This window comes from Suncus etruscus, chromosome 1, assembly GCF_024139225.1.
Source record: "Suncus etruscus isolate mSunEtr1 chromosome 1, mSunEtr1.pri.cur, whole genome shotgun sequence".
Taxonomy (NCBI): domain Eukaryota; kingdom Metazoa; phylum Chordata; class Mammalia; order Eulipotyphla; family Soricidae; genus Suncus; species Suncus etruscus.
This window is the reverse complement of record NC_064848.1, coordinates 137,047,680-137,069,143: the sequence shown is the minus strand read 5'-3', so window position 1 is coordinate 137,069,143 and position 21,464 is coordinate 137,047,680. Positions and strand designations below refer to the sequence as shown.

Genomic DNA, 21,464 nt, shown 5'->3' with positions numbered 1-21,464 from the left:
TTGGTCAGCCTCGAAAAGACATGGAAGAATCCTAAACACATATAATTCAGAGGGGGAAAAAGTCACTGTGAAAAGACTATAAATCCTATGTCTCCAGCTATAGAATGGAAAAGGCAAAACCATTAAGCGAGTAAAAAGATCAGTGATTGGGGGAAGAAAGAGGGATCAAGATTTTGAGAGTAGAGAAACAAAAGCCTATCCACTGTAGATAACCAAGAAACCAAATACCCATGTTTTTGGATATGATGGATAATCTATCAACTATATGGTCACCAAATTTAATAAATGCAATGTGTGCTGGAAGGTGTTGAAAGTATGAAGGACTGCAGGGGGGCAGGGAACATGTGAATGCTCTCTCTACTTTTCTGCAAATCTAAAACTGTTTTGGAAAAAGTTGTTTTTGAAGATGGATATTAAAAAAAAATAAAGACAAATGGCTGAACACTGAACACTTAAGGTCATGAAGAAATTATACTTGACAGAAAAAAGGCTGGTAGCATTCCCGCAGGATTCCCAGACATTACAGTAATGCAAGTGTTTAACCTTTTCAGGTTTCTTTGTAGATGTGGTTTTCAAAATTATGAAATACTTCTACAGAAAAACTGCAAGTAATTTCACTCTGCCATAACTTCAAGGGCCAATTAAGAACTTTCAAGATGAACAAACAAGAAAACAATCATAAAAGCTGCTTGAGACTAGTTCACAGAAGAACCGAAATGTCAAACAACTACAATTAACACCTACACACTTGAAGTTAGAAAGATTTTAGGATGATAGTTAGGTTTGAGGTTAAGAAATAATTTATGTCAGGGCCAGAGAGATAGTATGGAGGTAGGGCATTTGCCTTGCATGCAGAAGGTGAGTGGTTCGAATCCCGGCATCCCATATGGTGCCCCGAGCCTGCCAGGAGCGATTTCTAAACATAGCACCAGGAGTAACCCCTGAGCACTGCCGGGTGTGACCCAAAAACCAAAAACCAAAAAAGAAAGAAAGAATATGTCCCAGCTTCAGGAAGGAAACTGGGAACATTGGTGGGGGATAGTGGGCAGTGGTGAGAGCATAGGTGTTGGAATGTTGTATTCCTGAAATTTAATCATAAATATATCTGTAATTCATAATGATTCAATTTTTTTTTGGGGGGGGTAACACCCAGCAGCACTCAGGGGCTACTCCTGGCTCTACGCTCAGAAATCAGCCCCAGCAGGCTCGGGGGACCATATGGGATGCCGGGATTTGAATCACTGTCCTTCTGCATGCAAGGCAAATGCCTTACTGCTGTGCTATCTCTCCGGCCCATTTTTTAAAGAAAAAAATTAGTAATGTGTGTGTGCGGGCGCGCGTGTATACACACACACACACACACACACACACACAGACCACGTCCCCTGAAAAAAATGTTTTTAAGTGAAAAAATATGGGCAGGAGTGAAAACCTAGGGATTTTGTTAGGAAACCTATTAAAATTAGAATAATTATGTTCAAAAGAGGCAAGCATGAGGTTTCCATTAGCAAACACAGGTTATGTTTTATAAAGTAAAAATTATACACTTGATTCTGATTATGACCATGTTATTACTTCCAATGAAAGATCATAGGGTCAAACAGCTTGAAACCATCCAAGTCTCTCAAGAAGTCAAGCACCCCCTTTTATAAACCCAGCTTTAGTTCCCACTGATAAGCTTAAACACAGAGCATTGCATAAGCACCAAGTTCGACCACACTGCTGGTAAGCACCATTAAAATCCTTTCAAATTGTCTGTTCCTCAAAAATTCATCTGAGAGGGGCTGGGAAGGTGGCGCTAGAGGTAAGGTGTTTGCCTTGCAAGTGCTAGTGTAGGACAGACCTGATTCAATCCCCCGGTGTCCCATATGGTCCCCCCAAGCCAGGAGCGATTTCTGAGTGCATAGCCAGGAGTAACCCCTGAGCGTCAAACAGGTGTGGCCCAAAAACCAAAAAAAAAAAAAAAAAAATTTATCTGAGAAATGAATATGGAAATTTTGAAGAAGACAGCTGCCTCAGAATTCTGACTGTCAGATCACTGCCTTGAATACTCAATCTAATCATGTTTTAAAAGCAACAAGGAGCTATATCAGAGAGAGAGAGAGAACCAATTAAGGGCTGAAGGCTAGGTAAATCCTTCAGAGAGACAGTCATAACACAACAACATAGAAAAAACAAAGACAGAGGATGGCTCTGAAAATCAGATGTCAATGCTGAAATTATTGCCATGTCTTATCAATTTCTATAAAAGCCAAGGAAAATGTGATTAGTCTAAGGGGGGGGGCACCTAGGGATGCAGATAAATGACTCCTACCTCCAATGAAGAGGACTGGATCATGTCTCAATGTTCAGCTGACAGAGAACAGAGAGGCCAAAGACAGGACAGGGATGACACACACAGAAGCATCATAACAGAGAAGCAAGTTGACCCAAACATTGGCTCATTGTCAATATTGACACACCCAAGCAATTCTCATTTGGAAAAACTCTAACTCACTGAAGGGTCTAGAAAAAAATCTAAAGTCATGGCAAAAGCACATAGGAATTCAGAAGTGAACAGAAGATAAGCCCCAGGAAGTCCCAACAGGGAGTGAAAAACATGATAATTTAAAAAGGGCAAAGCTAGAGGTCCAATTCAGGGCACTTGGTGGAAGGAAGGGGAACCACGTATCTTTGTTTTCACCCAATTCATCTCAAAAGTTCTAGTCTACTACCAGGGGGAACATTTATCTCTGTTTAAAAAAAACAGTCAGAATATCAAGGTTAGCAGGCATGTGCCAATGCCAATGCTCCTCCTTAGCTGAGGAAAGTGGAATTGCAACTCTCAGTGCAAATAGGCTGCAAAGACGAATCTCAACAATATGCAGAGAGACAGTGCTAATTCACAAGATGGTCACTTGAGTAGTGGGACAATGATGAAGGTAATAACAACAAAAGAAACACCTGGGGCCTTTCTGTCCAGGCCAAAACACTGGTTCCCCCAAATATGCCTGTCAGGGAAATTAATAGGCAGAATTTTTTAAAATTAATAGCCAATAACCCCCTCAAAAAATCAATACAGACATTCATCAACCTGGTCATTTCTTCCCACATCTAGAAAAAGTCAGAGACAGAAGAGCACACTGGGCAAGCAACATTATTAAAGGAAAATCTGAAACACAAATGAGGCCCCCAGAATAGCACATAGCCAAGACACATGCCGGCAGGCAGCTATGACAAACCAGGAATTAAAGTCAATGTGTAATTAGCATTTAGGTCCCTCTCCTGTGGATTCTGAGATCTATTTTCCTATCTTGGAATTTTTCATCTCGAGATATTCATCACTGTTCTGTCAATCACTTAAAGAGAGCCACAATTTAAACAGTTTCTGCTGAAACAACTGCAAATCCTATCAATGTCTTGATCTAAATAAATAACCTGCCTCGTGTGCTTGTGGGTAAGTTCATATAGAGCTGTAGGAGTTAAAGCAATAGGTTGATGCAGATGCATTCCTTATTCCAGCAGCAAAGATGTTCCTAGATGTTCCTTTATGTTACATAAAGACAAATGTGATTCCTCTTTAGAGAAACGACCCCAAGAAGCCTAGGGTCCAACAACTTTCTCTGTCTTCCACAAATAAGTTCAAGAAGACCTTTTGGTTTTATTTGACCTGGAAAACTGAGCAGCTAGACCTGGGCTAGGATACAGTATTTCCTTGGACAGTTGCTCTTCCTACCTTATGTGAACAATGAAATGGAGCAAACTGATTGCAAGCTCCAGTTTAGGAGAGCTTTTACACACTGGAACTGCTGTCAAGGGGCTTGTACAGCAGAAGGTTAGAGTGTAAATATTTGTTCGAAGTATGAAAATATGAAATCAAAACCCTTTCAGAGATAAAATTGTGAAGAAGAGTTTGAACTGAGAAGGTCAAGCATTTGAAGGACCACTCTAACTCCCAGCCATACCATGTGGTTTTAGAAACAAAAACATTTCCTTCTGAGAGGGAAGGGGTTCTGAAATTAGTGTGCATTAATACAATTCCTCACACATGCTTTCCAAAAGAAGAGCAAGAACAAGTCTGATTCGTGCACTGGTCTATTTGTGAAATCTTCCTTGAAAGTAATTTCATGGATTCTTCAGAGGAGCAAAAGGGAGAACTTAAGATTTGAGATATTATCTCAATCTCTTCTATTCTTATCTCACAGAACCTAACATGAAATTTGGGACAATCAGAATAGCTTAGGCCACATTTACAAAAATCTAAAATCTATGGCCATTCTTCTCAGTACAAACCCCCGCCCCAAGAACTTCACAGTCTTCATGTTGCTGCTAATGAGATCACCCCATCCGAACACCTACCTATAAAAGAGAAGGCTGAGAGAAAACACTGGTGGTGCCACAATATTCTCACCATAGGCAAGGTATAGTTTTATAGAAAAAGGGCTGTTTGTGAAGCTATATACATCATTACCATATAACTGACCCAGGATTCCAAGGGTCAGCCATAAATTCACATGAAGCTGTAAATACTCCAGCTTTAGAAACAATCTCTTATATAACCTGTCACTCCATGCCAATCTCAAGGATGTGAGGGACAGCATTGATAAACACCAGATACAGAAAAGACAGGATTACCCAGTCTAAGTGAGGCTAATACAGTCAGGACACAAAAATAAATAATGGAACAAAATCTTTCACCTGGCTTAGATAAGAACACAAACTCTGGAGCAATCCAATGGCAGGGCATTGCTCCCATCAATTCTACGGAGTAACCGTGTAAACCTGGTATTACCTAATATTTCTAAGCTTCAGTATAAAATGAAGAATTCTGGTTATTTTGCCGTTACAGGGAGGAAATGCATTATTATATATAGGCGTTAAGAGCAGGGTCTGACTCACAGTAAGCTCAGTGTGTCAGTTATTTTTAGATAAACATATACTGGTTTGCTTGAAAAGAGCTGGCACAAAATTAGCATCAAATTAATATCTGCAAGATAAATAAAAGTGTGTGCACATATATAGAGATGTGCATAGAAGATGGGTTGCCTTAAATCATTAGTCTACTAAAATCATTAAACATAAAGACTCAATTAAATAAACATTTCTCCTTAACAAGCAACAGCAAACAAGAATATGTACTTAATACATATTCATTCCAACACACAGATACATTGGGCTTTTCAAAAGATGATAACACTTTATGATTTACTTAGATATTTTCAAATTTTCAAGATTAATTGTGCAGGTATCAAATTATCAAGATATTACTGAAACAGAATAATGGAAATCATTACAAATTAATAAGTCAATTAGAGATTTGAAAGGATGCTTCTTTTACTATTTCAGGAAAACAACAAAAACAAAGATACCATATGAATACTTAAGATTGGATAGGGCTTCCTATAATATTCCTCAATATTGGGGCCAGATGATATCACAGCAGTAGGGTATTTGCCTTGTACACAGCTGAACCAGGATGGACCTATGTTCGATCCCAAGCATCCTATATGGTCTCCCAAGCCAGGAGCAATTTCTGAGTGCATAGCAAGGAGTAACTCCTGAGCGTCACTGGGTGTGACCTAAAAACCAAAAAAATATTCCTCAATATTATCTACTTTTAAATCTATATTCCTGGGGCCAGAGTGGTGGCATCTGTCTACCTTGCTAGTCTAGAATGGACCAAGGTTCAAACCCCCCCTCCCCACCCCGGGTGTCCCATATGATCCCCCTAGCCAGGAGCTGTTGTTCTATCACTCCAGCCCCTAGATAGTTGTAACTTTTTTGTTTGGTTTTGGTTTTGGTTTTTGGATCACACCCGGCAGCGCTCAGAGGTTATTCCTGCTCTATGCTCAGAAATCGCCCCCGGCAGGCTTAGGGGACCATATGGAATGCTGGGAGTTGAACTACTGTCCTTCTACATGCAAGGCAAACACCTTACCGCTGTGCTATTACTCCGGCCCCTAGTTGCAACTTTTGAAGTACTTTGCAATCACTATTCATCCAGTTATAGGAAGAGCTGTGAAATAACCTGCCAATGACCTACAGGACCTGCTGGGCTTTCTTTTCTTCCAGCTATATTAACAGTGCATATACAGTGCCTGTGGAGCTACTCAGCTTCCATAGGACAATGTCAAGCCTACCTCCCTCTAGATAGCACAGCACACAAAACACATGAGCACATGGGTGCAAGCACAGGCACATTTACATATTTCTATAAGCAACATTAAAAAAGGAATTAAAGCAAATAACATTATTTCTAATAATACTTCTCATTTAACTAAAATATTCAAAACATTGTCATATCAAAAAATACCAAATACAGAAAAGGGACTGGGGCTGAAGACAGTACAGAAGGTCAGGCACACCGACCCTCACATGGGCACCCTGGGTTCAATCTCCAGCATTCTAAATGGTCTCCAAAGTACTACTAGGAGTGACCTCCTCCCTGAGCACATAGCCAACAGTAAGTCCTAAGCACAACTAGGCATGGCCTTAAAAAAAAAAAAAAAAAAAAAGCAAAACAAATATACTGTTTAAGGTTCCTGAAATTCTAGGTTGGCAATCCCTCATCCTGCATATATTCTGTGTGAACTTGCAGCACTTGAAGTGCTCAGCATTCCCATATGACTGACACTGGCCATCCTCTACTGGACTGTGCATACCTGGACTAGGCTTGCAGGTGGCCTCATCCTTTTCCTCAATGAGATATCCTGTCTTTTGTGATCGATTCTAATTTTCTGAATTTTTCCCTAGAAACCTTCCTTTTCTTGTATTCTGTATTTTATGATTCTTTTTTTCTCTTTATTTTGTTTTTGGGTCACACCCGGCATCGCTCAGTGGTTGCTCCTGGCTCTACGTTCAGAAATCACTTCTGGCAGGCTCGAGGGACTATATAGGATGCCGGGATTCAAACCACCATCCTTCTGCATGCAAGGCAAATGCCCTACCTCCATGCTATCTCTCCAGTCCCCGTATTTTATCATTCTTTTTTTAATCACATTCCTAACCCAAATATGAAAAACTAGGTATGAATGTAAGATGTGGGGTTGTAGAAACAGCTTTCAAAGGACAAAAGTGCAGGCTTTGCATGCCAGAAATATGGGTTCAATTACCAGCATTGCTTGGTTCCCTGAGTATTACCAGACATGCCTCTCCCAAACTTAAAAAAATTAAAAGATTTAACCATTTGCCTTTTAAAAACCTATTAACCAAGTGTTCCAGGAAGATAAGCCATTTATTTTTGTCAATGAAAAAAAAGGGTGTGTGAAAAAAAATCCATTTATACTAAGGAAAGAATTCTGGCTTGTAACTAATGTAAAATATATTCTGCGAACAGTTTGATGATGATAGTTTTTAGTGACTACTGATTCAATAGCTACAGGGAGATTTTTATTTATTCGTGACACACTAAAAAATTCTAGAATTTTTATTTAGTGTTTGAAATGTAGTCCATCATACCTAGAAACTTGGGTTAAAGAAATATGTGCAATAACAAATAGCACAGTGGGTAAGGTGTTTACCTTGCATGTGACTGACCTCGTTTGATCCCTGGCATCCCATATGGAGTCATTTCTGAGTGCAGTGTCAGGAATAACCCTGAGCGCTGCTGGATAAGGCCCAACAACCAAAAATAAAAACAAACAAAAAAAACCCAAATGGCCAAGGAAAGTCTACACTCTAAAAACTAGTTTATTATGGTGGAAAAAGTGGAAGCGGAGGGGGCACTTAAGACAGAACACTATGATGGAGGATGTGGTGTTGAAACATTGTATGAATGAACCTCTATCAGAAGAAGTATAATAAATATTCTTCTTTTTGGGGGGCCACACCCATTTGACGCTGGCTATGAGCTCAGAAATCGCTCCTGGGTTGGGAGGACCATATGGGACGCCATATGGTCGCCGTGATCCGTCCTATGCTAGTGCTTGCAAAGCAGACACCTTACCTCTAGCACCACCTTCCTGGCCCCCAGAAGAAGTATAATAAATCACGTCTAAGAAAACTGAAAATAGGCAAAAAGAATCCAAGCTTCTAAATCATCCTAGGCAAATCAATCACAGAGCTGAAAACTCCGAGGCCTTCTCAAAAGAGTGGTGGGCAGAATCCCCTCCAGCAGCCACCACATTAAGTTCTCTCCATAACCAGCCCAGCTCAACAGCACCTGGAGCTCATGTGGCCATGCAACAACACCGTATTTCACAATATTAACAGCCCAGCAGGAATGCAGCAAATTTAACGGGAAAGTTGCAAAGATGTCCACCAAGCTAAATAGGCAAAAATTCAGCACCAACCAGCTCAATAAATCCTTAGACAACGATTGTTAGTTATACCATTGTGATATAACAATGACCACAAATTGGCTTTTAATGATCTATTTTCTGATCATTTCATTTGCAATAGTATTGTAACAAGCAATATAAAGTAAATGTGTTTGTGCTTGCCAAGAGAATAGACTGAGCAGGTAGATGAGAAACTGGGAGCAATGGTGGGAGAAAGGTCACACTAATAAACTAACTGTATTATAAATCACTTCACATTTGACAATTAAATTTTAAGTGGAAGGAAGGCAGGAAGGAAGGCAGGAAGGCAGGAAGGAAGGCAGGAAGGCAGGAAGGCAGGCAGGAAGGAAGGCAGGAAGGCAGGAAGGAAGGAAGGCAGGAAGGAAGGAAGGAAGGAAGGAAGGAAGGAAGGAAGGAAGGAAGGAAGGAAGGAAGGAAGGAAGGAAGGAAGGAAGGAAGGAAGGAAGGAAGGAAGGAAGGAAGGAAGGAAGGAAGGAAGGAAGGAAGGAAGGACCTGCTTTATTTAGTTTCAATGTGTCTATTGCAGCCTGATATCATTAGAAAGAAAAAGAACAAATTAAATTGATAAATGTGAATTATTTCTTTTAATAACCACAATCAAAAGTGCATTAGGGCTTTTTGCAAACTCTACTATCTCTTAAATGAACTCAACTTTAATGGTGACTTTGACCAAAAAGCACACAGCAAAAGGCATCCACACCAACGCTGCCTTCCTGCTCCATCCAGCTTCAGCATGTGTGGCAACACCCTCCCAACCACTAGCATCAAGTACTAAGGCTGGCTGTTTATTCTCATGTATTGTGCTGCTCTCCTCATCTATACGCACACCTATACATCTATACGTCCCACCTCCCACATACGGAACTATTCTGAGCATACTACTTTTTTCTTCTTCTTCTTCTTTTTTTTTTTTTTTTTTTTTGGTCACACCCAGTACTCCTGGCTCTACACTCAGAAATCGGTCCTGCCAGGCTTGGGGAACCATATGGGATGGCGGGGTTCGAACCACTAACCTGCTGCATGCCTTATTTTATTTGCTGAAGGCAAATAAAAGCCTTATCTCCATGCTATCTCTCTGGCCCCCATACTACATTTTTATCAATGGCATATTAATACTATCTTACAAACCTCGAAGAGTACATCAAGGTCTTTCTATTTGATACATTTCTGACTACAGGTACCCCCTGGAAACCCCTCTGCTGAATGGGCACATGCCTGCATAGGCTTTGTAAAGAAAAGTGAAATCCAGCTGAATACAGGGTACACAGAGACTAACATAGACATTCACTTCAGGGTGCACTACTGCAGCCCAAAGAACCTTCAGCTCAAGAAACTTCTCAGTAGAAACACACAGCAACAAACTCCATCCATTTTCAAAGGTATTAGGGACTGGCCCAGAAGGAGTGTCAACAATCTAACCACAGCAATAAAACATGATCTACACTACACAGTTTATGTACATAGCAAATATGCAGTACAAATAAAAAATTAAGGGGCTGGAGAGATAGAATGGAGGTAAGGCGTTGCCTTGCATGCAGAAGGAAAGTGGTTCGAATCCCGGCATCCCATATGGACTCCCGAGCCTGCCAGGAGTGATTTCTGAGTGTATTGCCAGGAGTAACCACTGAGCGCTGCCAGGTGTGACCCCAAAACACAAACAAACAAAAGACCAACAAAAACAAACAACAAAACCATTAAGAAAATCCACTTATGAATAAAAATATTTCAAAGATATGGGCCAAAGCAATAGCACAGAGAATTTGCCTTACACACAGTCAGCCTTGACTCAATCGTCAGCATCCCAAATGTCCCTCTCAGGAGTAATTACTGAGAGCAGAGCCAAGATTAATGCATGAGTATGACTGGGTGCGGTCTCCAAACAGAAACAAAACAAAAATATTTGAAAGACATAATATCAGAGCAAATCAGAGAACATCATTTGGCATAACTTCATAGGTGTCAGTATCTTCTTTAAGCTACTTGGATCCTTTAAGTCTTTCCAAACCTGAAAATGTATCTAAAAGTATAATCTGCTAATGCCCTGACTACTGTCTTCTTGTTCATTATGGCACCATGCTACCTCCTTTTAAAATTTTTTTTCTGAATACCTAACTGTATTATCACTGTGCTTGTACCTAAGAAGGAAAACCAGGGAACCTCATTGTCTGAGCAACTCCTCTGTTTCCTTTCTCACAACACCTGTCTCCCATGGCTTCCGCCAAGGATGCATGGAGTGTGAGTCTTCCTCCTCCATGCAAGTGTCAATCACAATCATCTATGTCCAAAATTTCCAAGGTCAGCAATAGTCAGGGGAAATTAAATCACTTCATCCAGAACTCTCCCTGGAGGAGTTCCAGCCATGCAAGCAGCAAAAATACACAGAGACATTTCTGCCTTTGTGGAGAATGCCCACAATGTCACCCAGTCTTTAAACCAACAGCAGCAATAAAACTAAGATGAGAGGCTCATGAATATGACAGCAGGGATTTGCTAAATGGCATCTTCAAAAAATTGGATGGGGGGGATATTAAGACATGGATAAAAACAAAAGGTTACATTACATTTTCTCTGCAAATTTATGCCAGTCTGTGAAGGAAATGTCTTCACTCACCAAAAGGCCAAAACTGAGACGCCTAAGTAATAAAAGTGGAGGCTAATTTGTGCACCATTCCTCAAGTTCCAATAAATTCCCATCGCTCTGGGGGCTTGATATTGCTTGAGTAAGCAAAGCCCATATAGAAAAGCAACACAGCCCTCACTCCAGAGCAGAGCCCACCCATTTCCCCAGCAGGTCCATGAGCTGGCATTTGGAAGTCATGCAGGAGGAAAATACACATTCTGGTTAATTAAAGGCCAACCTTAGAATGGCGAATTTGACTGAAGGAAGTATATCATGACCTCAAAGGAGGAATATGAAGAAAAATATAATAATTCTTAAGAACGACTGCCAATGGCACAAAGAAAAATAGCTCAAGGAGAAAGCCTTCTTCTATTATATAAGTGATTCTCAGTTTTGTTGCTAAGAAAAGATCCAAGATAGTCGGGTGTTAACATCATAGGCCTTTCTTCCTTTAGACAATTCCCCCTCTCTATTTCACATAGGAGATACAGGCCTGCTAAATGAAACCAAGTTCCTTGATCAAAGGCAATGTGTGCAAGGAACAGTAACATGACAGTCAAGGTGAAAAACTGCATGCAGACACTGATAAAAGACCATCCTACACTGCACCTGTGTCCATCTTCAAATTCAGGTCTCTTGGCAGTTCACAAAATAGTATATAGTTACCTTCCTGGCATACCCATATGCTACACATGGAATATAGGTGATTAGCCTTAAAAGATAAAACCTCAGAAAATAGCACTTTGTTTGTTTGTTTGTTTGTTTGTTTGTGGGCCACACCCGGTGACCCTAATGGGTTACTCCAGGCGCTCTGCTCAGAAATCGCTCCTAAGTCAGGCTCGTGCAAGGCAAATGCCCTACCACTGCACCACTGCTCTAGCCCCTGCAAACAGCATTTTTACATCTCAAGCAGAGGAAATCCATGCAGTAAGCATGCTCCAAGCAGTTGTATAGATAAAAGGAGCCAATGCACAGTTCTCTGGTTTCCACTGTTAACTTACCAGAGATGCAAAGTAAAAAAAAGTACAAAAAAACAAAACAACAAAAAAAAAAAGAAACTTAGGTCCAAATTTTCTAGAGAGTCTACTCTTTAATTCTAAGAAAACTGAAAGCAGTGTCTCAAAGAGATTATGTTCTGCATTCACAGCATTATTCATAATTACCAACAGACACAGCAGCACCCAAGGGCCCTCACTGAATGGGAAAACAAAACATGGTAGGTATAGACCGTAAATAGAATAACACTGGACTTCACGGAAAGGAAATTCGGACAGAGCTTATGACTTGGACAAACCTTGTGGACACCACACTAATGTGAATTAGGCCAGTAACAAAGACATACTATAGAATTCCAACTAATCTAGAACTCAGATCAGAGGCCAAAATGCTATGCATAGGGGTAGGAGAAAGAAGCAATGGAAGGTGCTCTTCCTTGTGTACAAACATCTTGGTTTTACAAGATGAGAAAGTTCTAAAGACCAATTATACATAAAATACTGAACATCATATATTGTGTCTTGTTTGTTCTTGGGATCACAACCTGCTGTGCTCAGGGCTCACTCCTGGATCTGTACTCAGGAACTGCTCCTGACAGGGGACTATATGGGGTACCAGGTTCTAACTGGGTCAGTTATACACAAGCAAATCTTCCTACCATCTGTGTTATTTTTTAGCCCTATAAAATGAACCCAAATTTTCATTATATACACATATATTATATGATATAGATGAACATAATTATGTGTGCGTATGTATGTATGTATGTATGTATAAAGTAAGATGAAGATTTTGCTTATTAGTATATTCTATGTACATACTCTGTAAAAGCAAGAATAGCATCCTGAGCCAAAGAACTCTAATCTCATCCCTAGCCAACTCCAGACTCTCTTTAAGGAAATCAAAAAGATACTTTAATCACATTTCCGATAAAATATTTGGTTACCCAGCAGCCATAATTAAAATTTATGTTTAATAACTCAGTAATAAAAGAGAAGTTTCCACCAGGAGGAAGTGATCATAGGGACAAATTAGACTGATTACCTTTCCCAAGATATGAATGATTTTTGTCTATTTTCTTTTTAAAAAGAGTCGATTCAAGTTGAATGCTAGATACTAGAAATGCAGAGGTACCGGCTCTATACTTTTCCAGAGATGGTGGGAGCAGGACAGGAGCCAATAGCTCATTGTTTGGTTATTCAGAAAAGTTTTTGCTTGGGCCCATTTGGTCTCCAGGACAAGCCTCATTTGAAGATTATCATACACAGCTCTGCACTCTAAGGGATTTTCACAGCATCACACCATAAAGGTACCAGCACTACTATCTAGTTCTCCAGTTTCATTTAATCATTGTTGTCCAAACTTCTGTCTAATGACCCTTCAATTTTCATGTGCATCTCTAAGTGGTGCTTTTTCACTGTTGGCAGGAACCTAAATTGGTAAATCTTTGGAGGTTAAACTACCAATCGTACTCATACTAAAACGGAGATGTCCTTTGACCAGCAATTCCTCTGAGGAATTTAGTGCAGAGGCAAAAAAAGCATGAAAAAACACCCTGCCCTTTGCATGTGTTTGTTTACCATAAAGGCATTATTACTCTCCTTTCATCTTGCTCACACTTACTCTCAACCTAGGAGTGTGAGATGGGCAAAGACCAAGGTTATTTTTTCTCTACCTCTATTTTTCCTCTATCCAATTAAGTTTCAACAGCTACAAAATGTTTATTGAGAGGAACAAGGGGTAGCACACAAAGGTTATTGAAACATGTCCAAATAAAGTAAATGCACAGTGTTACATGTAATTCTAGTTGGGAAATAAAATTCAGAGACACATAGAATAACAAAATTTAAAGATATATACCTATACCAAGTAGGTATTTTATTTCATTTTAATTTTAAGACTATCTTTAATTTTTCACACACTAACTTAAAAATAAAAATTTTTAGTTTCATTTTTTTTGGGGGGGGGGGTTACACCCAGCAGCGCTCAGGTGTTACTCCTGGCTCCACACTCAGAAATCACTCCTGGCAGGCTCGGGGGACCATATGGGATGCTGGGACTCGAACCAATGACCTTCTACATGAAAGGCAAACGCCTTACCTCCATACTATCTCTCCGGCCCCTGGTTTTTTTTGTTGTTGTTGTTTTTGTTTTTGTTTTTTTAATACTTTGGGCCACACCCGGCAGCACACAGGGGTTAATCCTGACTCTGTCTCAGAAATTACTCCTGGGGCCGGGGCAGTGGTGCAGGGAGTAAGTCGTCTGGCCTTGTGTGCGCTAGTCCTGGACTGACTGAGGTTCAATCCCCAGGCGTCCCATATTGTGTCCTAGGCAAGGGGCAATTTCTGAGTGCATAGCAAGGAGTAACCCCTGAGCATAACCGGGTGTGGCCCCAAAACAAAAAGAAAAACAAAGAAAAACAAATTACTCCTGGCAGGCTTGGGTGGTCACATAGGAAGCACTGTGCTATCATTCTGGCCCCTAGAAAAGAAATATTAATTAAAAGTAAAGAAGAGGTTAAGGGAGTCTCATCTTGCAAAAAAGTGGTCATGAGTTTAAGTCCCTGGTACTCCACATAAGATTAGCTTGATCCTAATCACCTTACTGTTTCAAAGCAGTAGTTCTGTCTGCAGAGCAGTTAAAATGGGTAAGAACCCCAAAAAGGGGAGTATCATTTCTAGCAAGGGCAAGCCTTACAACTCAAAATTTGAGATCAGCCTAGTAAGGAAACCCAACCTCTGATTAGCATTTGTGTGAGCTCCCCCAGGGTGCACCTCAACCATAACTAAGAGTTATGCACCTCAACTCAGAGCACTGTCGCTAGCCAGCACCACGACCAGAGGTTGACTATAAGCTTCAGTCAGTGAGTATTAAAGCCCCGGTCACTGAAGAAACAACAATGAAGAGAAAGAGACAAGAGAATGACGAAGACTTATAGAAAGAAATAAAAAAATAATAAAAGAAAACATGTAGCTACATTGCCAACAAAAAAGCAAACCCAAATCTGGCCTGCTTACAGGGTATCTATTTCCTCATGCTGGCTACCCAGGCTGTGGAGGGGGTCACTGCTGAGTAGTGTCTGCCAACCAATAAGGATTCTGTGGGGCAGGCTAAACTGTTCAGAGGACATAATTCAGATGGCTTCCTGGTACCCAGTGGTGCACTGTTGCCATGGCAGGTGGGCATCACTATCTGCAAATGAACTGCCAATCTCACTGTGAGCTGATAATGATGCCGCCGCCACCACCTGCCTGCCATATGTTTTCTCTACTTGTCACGTAACAAGGAATTGAGGGTTGGCACGCCAATCACTGAGAAATCGGATGCTACTGTTGATGTTTGCTATGCTTCACAGCAGCCCTTCGTATAGTTGGAGAGAAGCAGATAAAAAACATATATAAAAATTTATTTTCAACAAGCAACTATTCACTAAGCCCTAACACTTCACAGCAGACTAGTCCAGTTGCTCTTACTGTAGCTCTAAGTCTAAGAGTTATTCAGGTCTAATGAGCTCTGACACATTGCTGAGCCATACATTGGGATCCCATTTCCCATCAGTAGCATATAAGGAGCCCAGATTTCCTACTGTGACCAACTGAATTCACTTTGCTTTCTTGATATAGTCAACAAAAACAGCAACCCACATGGCTTCCTTTTCCCATCTAATATAATGCAATGTAAGAAGAGCTGCTGACTGGAACTCTGAACATTGTTGTTGTTTTTTTTTTTTTTTCCTTTTTGGTTTTTGGAATACACCTGGCAGTGCTCAGGGGTTACACCTGGCTCTGTGCTTAGAAATCACTCCTGGCAGGCTCAGGGGAAGAGTGACTAGACAAGGGAGTATAAAAGTGGCCCACATCAAGCACATCTTTAACCAGAGGGCTCTCAACTTTAATCCATAAACAGAATTTCATGGTGAATAGACATCAGTATTCTATAATTTTTTTTTTTTTTTTTGTGGTTTTTGGGTCACACCCGGCAGTGCTCAGGAGTTATTCCTGGCTCCAGGCTCAGAAATTGCTCCTGGCAGGCACGGGGGACCATATGGGGCGCCGGGATTCGAACCGATGACCTCCTGCATGAAAGGCAAATGCCTTACCTCCATGCTATCTCTCCGGCCCCATCAGTATTCTATAAATAAACAGATCTATAACTAAATATGTGCTTCCCTTAATGAAGACACTTGGAACATATTGGAGCTGGAGAGATAACACAGTGGTAGCGCCTTTGCCTAGCATGCAGCCAATCCAGGGCGGATGGTGGTTCGAATCCCAGCATCCCATATGGTCCCCTGAGCCAGCCAGGAGCGATTTCTGGGCAGAGCCAGAAGTAACCCCTGAATGCTGCCGTGTATGAACCAAAAACCAAAAACCAAAAAAAAAAAAAAAAAGAATGGAACCTATCAAAATTACTGGGAACAAGTTTTGTTGGTGAGGATGTGGTGAAAAATAAACTTAAGCACTACTGGTAGAAATACTGTCTGTTTCAACTCCTATGGAAAACAGTACAAAGGTTTTCAGTGAACTGAGAATCAAGTTGCCATACCCGCAACCCCACTTTTGGGTATCAATCTCCAGGAATTAAAACATTCATTCGGCTCTCTCTCTATCCTCTTTTGAGCTGGAGGCTAGCTCTAGCTGGCATGGGGTTTGGGGAGACCCCATGTGAAAGGCCTTCTCCCTAACTTGGGTGCGCTGGGAGCCTTGATAGGCCCCCAGCCTTCCCCTCTTCTGTCCTTGGCCTCCAGGCCTTCTGGGTGGCAGCCCAGGCGGCCAGAAATGGTTGGTCCTAACTTGGGGTGTGCTGAGATTTGCTCGGTTGCACTAAGTTTGTCACTGGCAATTTCTGACCACTCTGCACATGGAAAACCGCGCGGAGACTTACACTGCATGTATTTTTTTTTTTTTTTTTTTTTGGTTTTTGGGTCACACCTGGCAGTGCTCAGGGGTTATTCCTGGCTCCAGGCTCAGAAATTGCTCCTGGCAGGCACAGGGGACCATATGGGGCGCCGGGATTCGAACCGATGACCTCCTGCATGAAAGGCAAACGCCTTACCTCCATGCTATCTCTCCGGCCCCTACACTGCATGTATTAAGAGTATTCCTTATCTTTATGTTATGTTTTGCGTATCCAGAATGTCCATTTTGTATTCTGCCCTTTCCTACACCACTATAAAGCTCATTTTTACTCCTTAACTCTCTCACCCTCCCCCAAACATGACTAACCCACATTACTCTTCTTAACTTCAGTACTGCACAATCCTAATCACAGACCAAAGCCATGCATTGTGTGTAACAACCCCAAACTGTTTCAAAAGACATAAAAAGGACACGTATTTCTTTAGAATATTTTGTGTTTTTTCTCTGACAGCTAAAATATTCTTACTAAATATTCTCTTATACAGTGACGATTCTAACCACTTTTTATCTTCTCTTTATGAGCTTTTCAACAAGGAATTTTGGTGAAAGAGTCCTCCAGGTTAATGCTTATGATGTCATGGGGATTGTTGGACTTGTTCTTACGGACCCCATATGCGCCAATAACACCACGTGGCATTGCTTCTTTTTTGCATAGGCACATTAAAATGGGAAAATACTATACATACAAATAAGATCCTATCTAATAGAGATTGGAACACACAAATCTTGTAGTGCAAAGGGACCTTACACCCTGAACACTGACATAAAGACCTGGCACAGGCCTCAGAAGAAAGGGCATTTTCCATTCACCCCTGAACCAAGGAAGCCATCCACGAAACATCCAGGTTTGTCTATAACATCACCTGGAAGCAATCCTCTACCACGGAAGACCCTACCACTGCTCAGACATTGACCTGCTCAAAAGAGACTTCCCTCAACACTGAGAAGACTTAACAACAACAACGACCTGCTTACAGGACAGGGCTCCCTGCATTGCCCTTTAATGATGAGGTGAAACAAGAGGACGCTCCACATCCTGACTTCAATGTAGGATATGCAGATTCCAGGATCTTTAATACAGAAACATGATACCAATAACAGAGACTGTGTGTAAAGTGTGTTGGAACTACAGACAATGTCTTGGATTGGACTATCTAGCTTGCCTGGAGCCTAGAGTTGGTCTTATGCCAGGAAACTTCAGGGGTAGGGTCTCTTTGTATTTAGGCCAAGGTTATTTCTTTCCATGCCCCTCATATTTTGGTGGGCCTATGCAAACAACAATTGCACTCTAACACTGTTTTTACATTGCTCCTTTGACTCTAATCCTTAAAAAAAAACCCACTTAAAATTTGAGGTTAACTTAAGCTAATATGCATGTACATGGAAATGTAAAAAATACTATGCCTCTAATTTAATTAATGCCTCTAATACTATTCCTCCTAATTTAAGGAGTTACATAAGTTTTATGGCTTTAGATTGCCTTGTGTGCTGTTAAGAAATATTATAATGTGTTACAATCTGGGGACTTGAGGAACAAAGTAATTGTACATGGATTCTGTTTTATTTATCTTAATGTTCTTTGGCTGAAAGTTCAAAGTTAAGATATCAGCAAGGGAACTTCTGAGAATTATGTTATGGGTGATTTTCCTTCCACTGTAACTTTACCTTGTCCTCTTTCTTTGCATCTTTGTTCTCAAAATTAAAAAAAAATTCATTCAAAGGACATATGCACACCACTACTGATGGCAGCACAGTAAAACTACTAAGAGTTGGAATCAACCTAGATGTCCAGTAACAGATTAATTGGTCGTGAAGATACGATGCATATACATAATGGATACTACATAACTCTTAAGGAATGCAGTTGTGCAATTTGCCCAGTATAGACGGAACTAGAAGATATTGTTAAATGAAGTAAGTCAGATGGAGAATTAATACAAAATATCACTTTTATTTGGTATTTAGAATTACTGCGTGAAGGAATGAAGTGGTTTAAAAAATAGGGGTTGTCTAGAATATTCTGGGCCCCAAAGTACAGTGAGGAGAAGGAAAGAAATTGAGTGGAAGAATATATAAAATAATGGGAGACAGTGGGTCAAAAGGACCCTTGGTGGAGTTAAGAAAAAATAGAATTAGGGGCCGGGCGGTGGCGCTAATGGTAAGGTGCCTGCCTTGCCTGCGCTAGCCTTGGACGGACTGCGGTTCGATCCCCTGGTGTCCCATATGGTCCCCCAAGCCAGGAGCAACTTCTGAGCACATAGCCAGGAGTAACCCCTGAGCATTACCGGGTGTGGCCCAAAAACCAAAAAAAAAGAAAAAAAGAAAAAATAGAATTAAATATCCAAGCCACAGAGTCAATAACAATAAAATCATGAGATCCAAACTGCAACAACCAAAGTTAAAAAGGTGACTTATAATGGCAGGCTGGGGCAGGGGGATGAGGCTGGAAGGGACGGGAGGAAGTGGTATGGGATGGATTCTGAGAACACTGGTGGACGGAGGTTGATACTGGTGGTGGAATTGGTGCTGAAACAGTGTATGTCTAAAACTTAATATGAATAACTGTATTCCACAATGCTTTAAATTTAAAAACGTTAAGATGGTGTTTTGCTGTTGTTGTAGTTGTTTGTTTTTTGGGGATCACACCTTGCAGTGCTCAGAGGTGACTCCTGGCTCAAAGCTCAGAAATAGCTCCTGGTAAGCTCAGGGGACCATATGGGATGCCGGGATTCGAACCACCGTTCTTCTGCATGCAAGGCAAATGCCCTACCTCCATGCTATCTCTCTGGCCCCTGTTTTGTTTGTTTTAAGATGTATTTTTTTTATCAAAAATAAAAACCAAATTAAAACTTTTAGGTAGAATAAAGGCATTTTAATGCCTAGAAAATTCACTTGGAATTTTTTTGCAATGGAGTCTGCTTGCTGTCTCATGAATAATCTCTGTTACTCTTCTAGAAACTTATCTCCTCCTCTTCGCCACCACCACCTCTGAGAGATCAAAGTAATAAGACCAGAAATTTCTCTTTATTTTTTATTTATTTTTATTTTTTTATTTTAAACCAGAAATTTCTACAATTGCATGTCAGTAAATTAATAAACAAAATGGTCCAAGGAGCTCTTCATAACTTAGTATAGAATTTTTATTTCTGTGCTATCAAAGTCTTTTAGTACATGTGATAATCAGCTGACACTACAGAATTATCATAGACTTTAGGACAAAGTTCGTAGCAAGGAAGAATTCTAAGTTCTAGCATCTTTAGAAAGTAATAGTAAAAAGGAAAAACATGAGAGTAACTTCCTTATATTCACCAACCTAGAAACATTATATAATCCCCAACTATTAGATTTTAATACAAATTAACAATGAAGAAACCTCAACAATCTTAAAAGAGTGATCTATAGAGAAAATAATTTAATGAGTATATTTTAAAGCAAGCCATAAACATAGAAAAAAAATAAAATTTCCTAAATGTATAAAGAAAAAGTAAAAAACTGGTGCATGTATGTGCACACAAAAGGCAAGGATACAAATATACATATTAAGGAACAACCATAAAATTCTGGTTAATTGTGTGTGTAATAGAAAGGATGGTCCTTAATATACTGTTTTCTGTTAAAGACAAATCAAGATGCATAGGCATGCTCAGATTAAATAAAGCAGTAAATCTGTAAATAATGCTTGCATTAGGAATGGTGATAACTGACACACAATTCTAATATCTAATAAACAAAAATCTATTATAGCTAATAAAATAAGCATTTTTATTAGTGACATTTGATCATTTTTGTGACTAAAACATCAAAATATAGAGCAACTGAATCAATAGATTATTCAGTAACAAGGGTGCTCAAGAATGCAGACACACACCCAAAGTGATTAAAACACTGGAGGCATGCTAGACACACTCTGACCTGCCTGGCACAGGTAGGTAGCAGAAGAACAAAAAAGTATTCACTCTTAAGCAACTCCCAAACTGAAAGTAATTATTTAAATTACTCTTTAGAAACTATTTTAGACTAATATAAACAGTAAGCAATCTTTATCTGTAGGGAGGATTTTTTTGTTTTGTTTTGTTTTGGTTTTGGGCCACACCCGGTGGTGCTCAGGGGTTACTCCTGGCTGTCTGCTCAGAAATAGCTCCTGGCAGGCACGGGGGACCATATGGGACACCGGGATTTGAACCAACCCTTTGGTCCTGGATCAGCTGCTTGCAAGGCAAACGCTGCTGTGCTATCTCTCAAGGCCCGGATTTTTATATTTTCGCAGGGGCAATGTTAGGATCTAAACTAGGATCTCATTCCTTCAAGGGATATGCCTGATCAAATGCAAAGCAAATTTCCTAATCCAAAGGATATTTAAAATTATATTTTTGTGTCTTTGGACAGAGTGTGGGTGTGGGTGTGTGTGTGTGTGTGTGTGTGTGTGTGAGAGAGAGAGAGAGAGAGAGAGAGAGAGAGAGAGAGAGAGAGAGAGAGAGAGAGAGAGAGAGAGAGAGAGAGAGAGAGAGAGAGAGAGAGAGAGAGAGATCTGAATAGTAATGAAGGGCAGTAGAGCAGGGTAAGTCACATTAACACAATAGCTATTATGCACAAAAATTAAATAATCTGTCTAAAAATTATGTGAGGGTCCTTCTCAGTACAAAGTGTCAA

General features: G+C 40.4%; 1 protein-coding gene across 1 annotated transcript in view; it reads right to left on the bottom strand.

The window, feature by feature from the left end:
• The window catches only part of SND1 (staphylococcal nuclease and tudor domain containing 1), a 531,547-nt gene that overhangs the window by 257,153 nt on the left and 252,930 nt on the right, over nt 1-21,464 (bottom strand). The window lies entirely within an intron of this gene.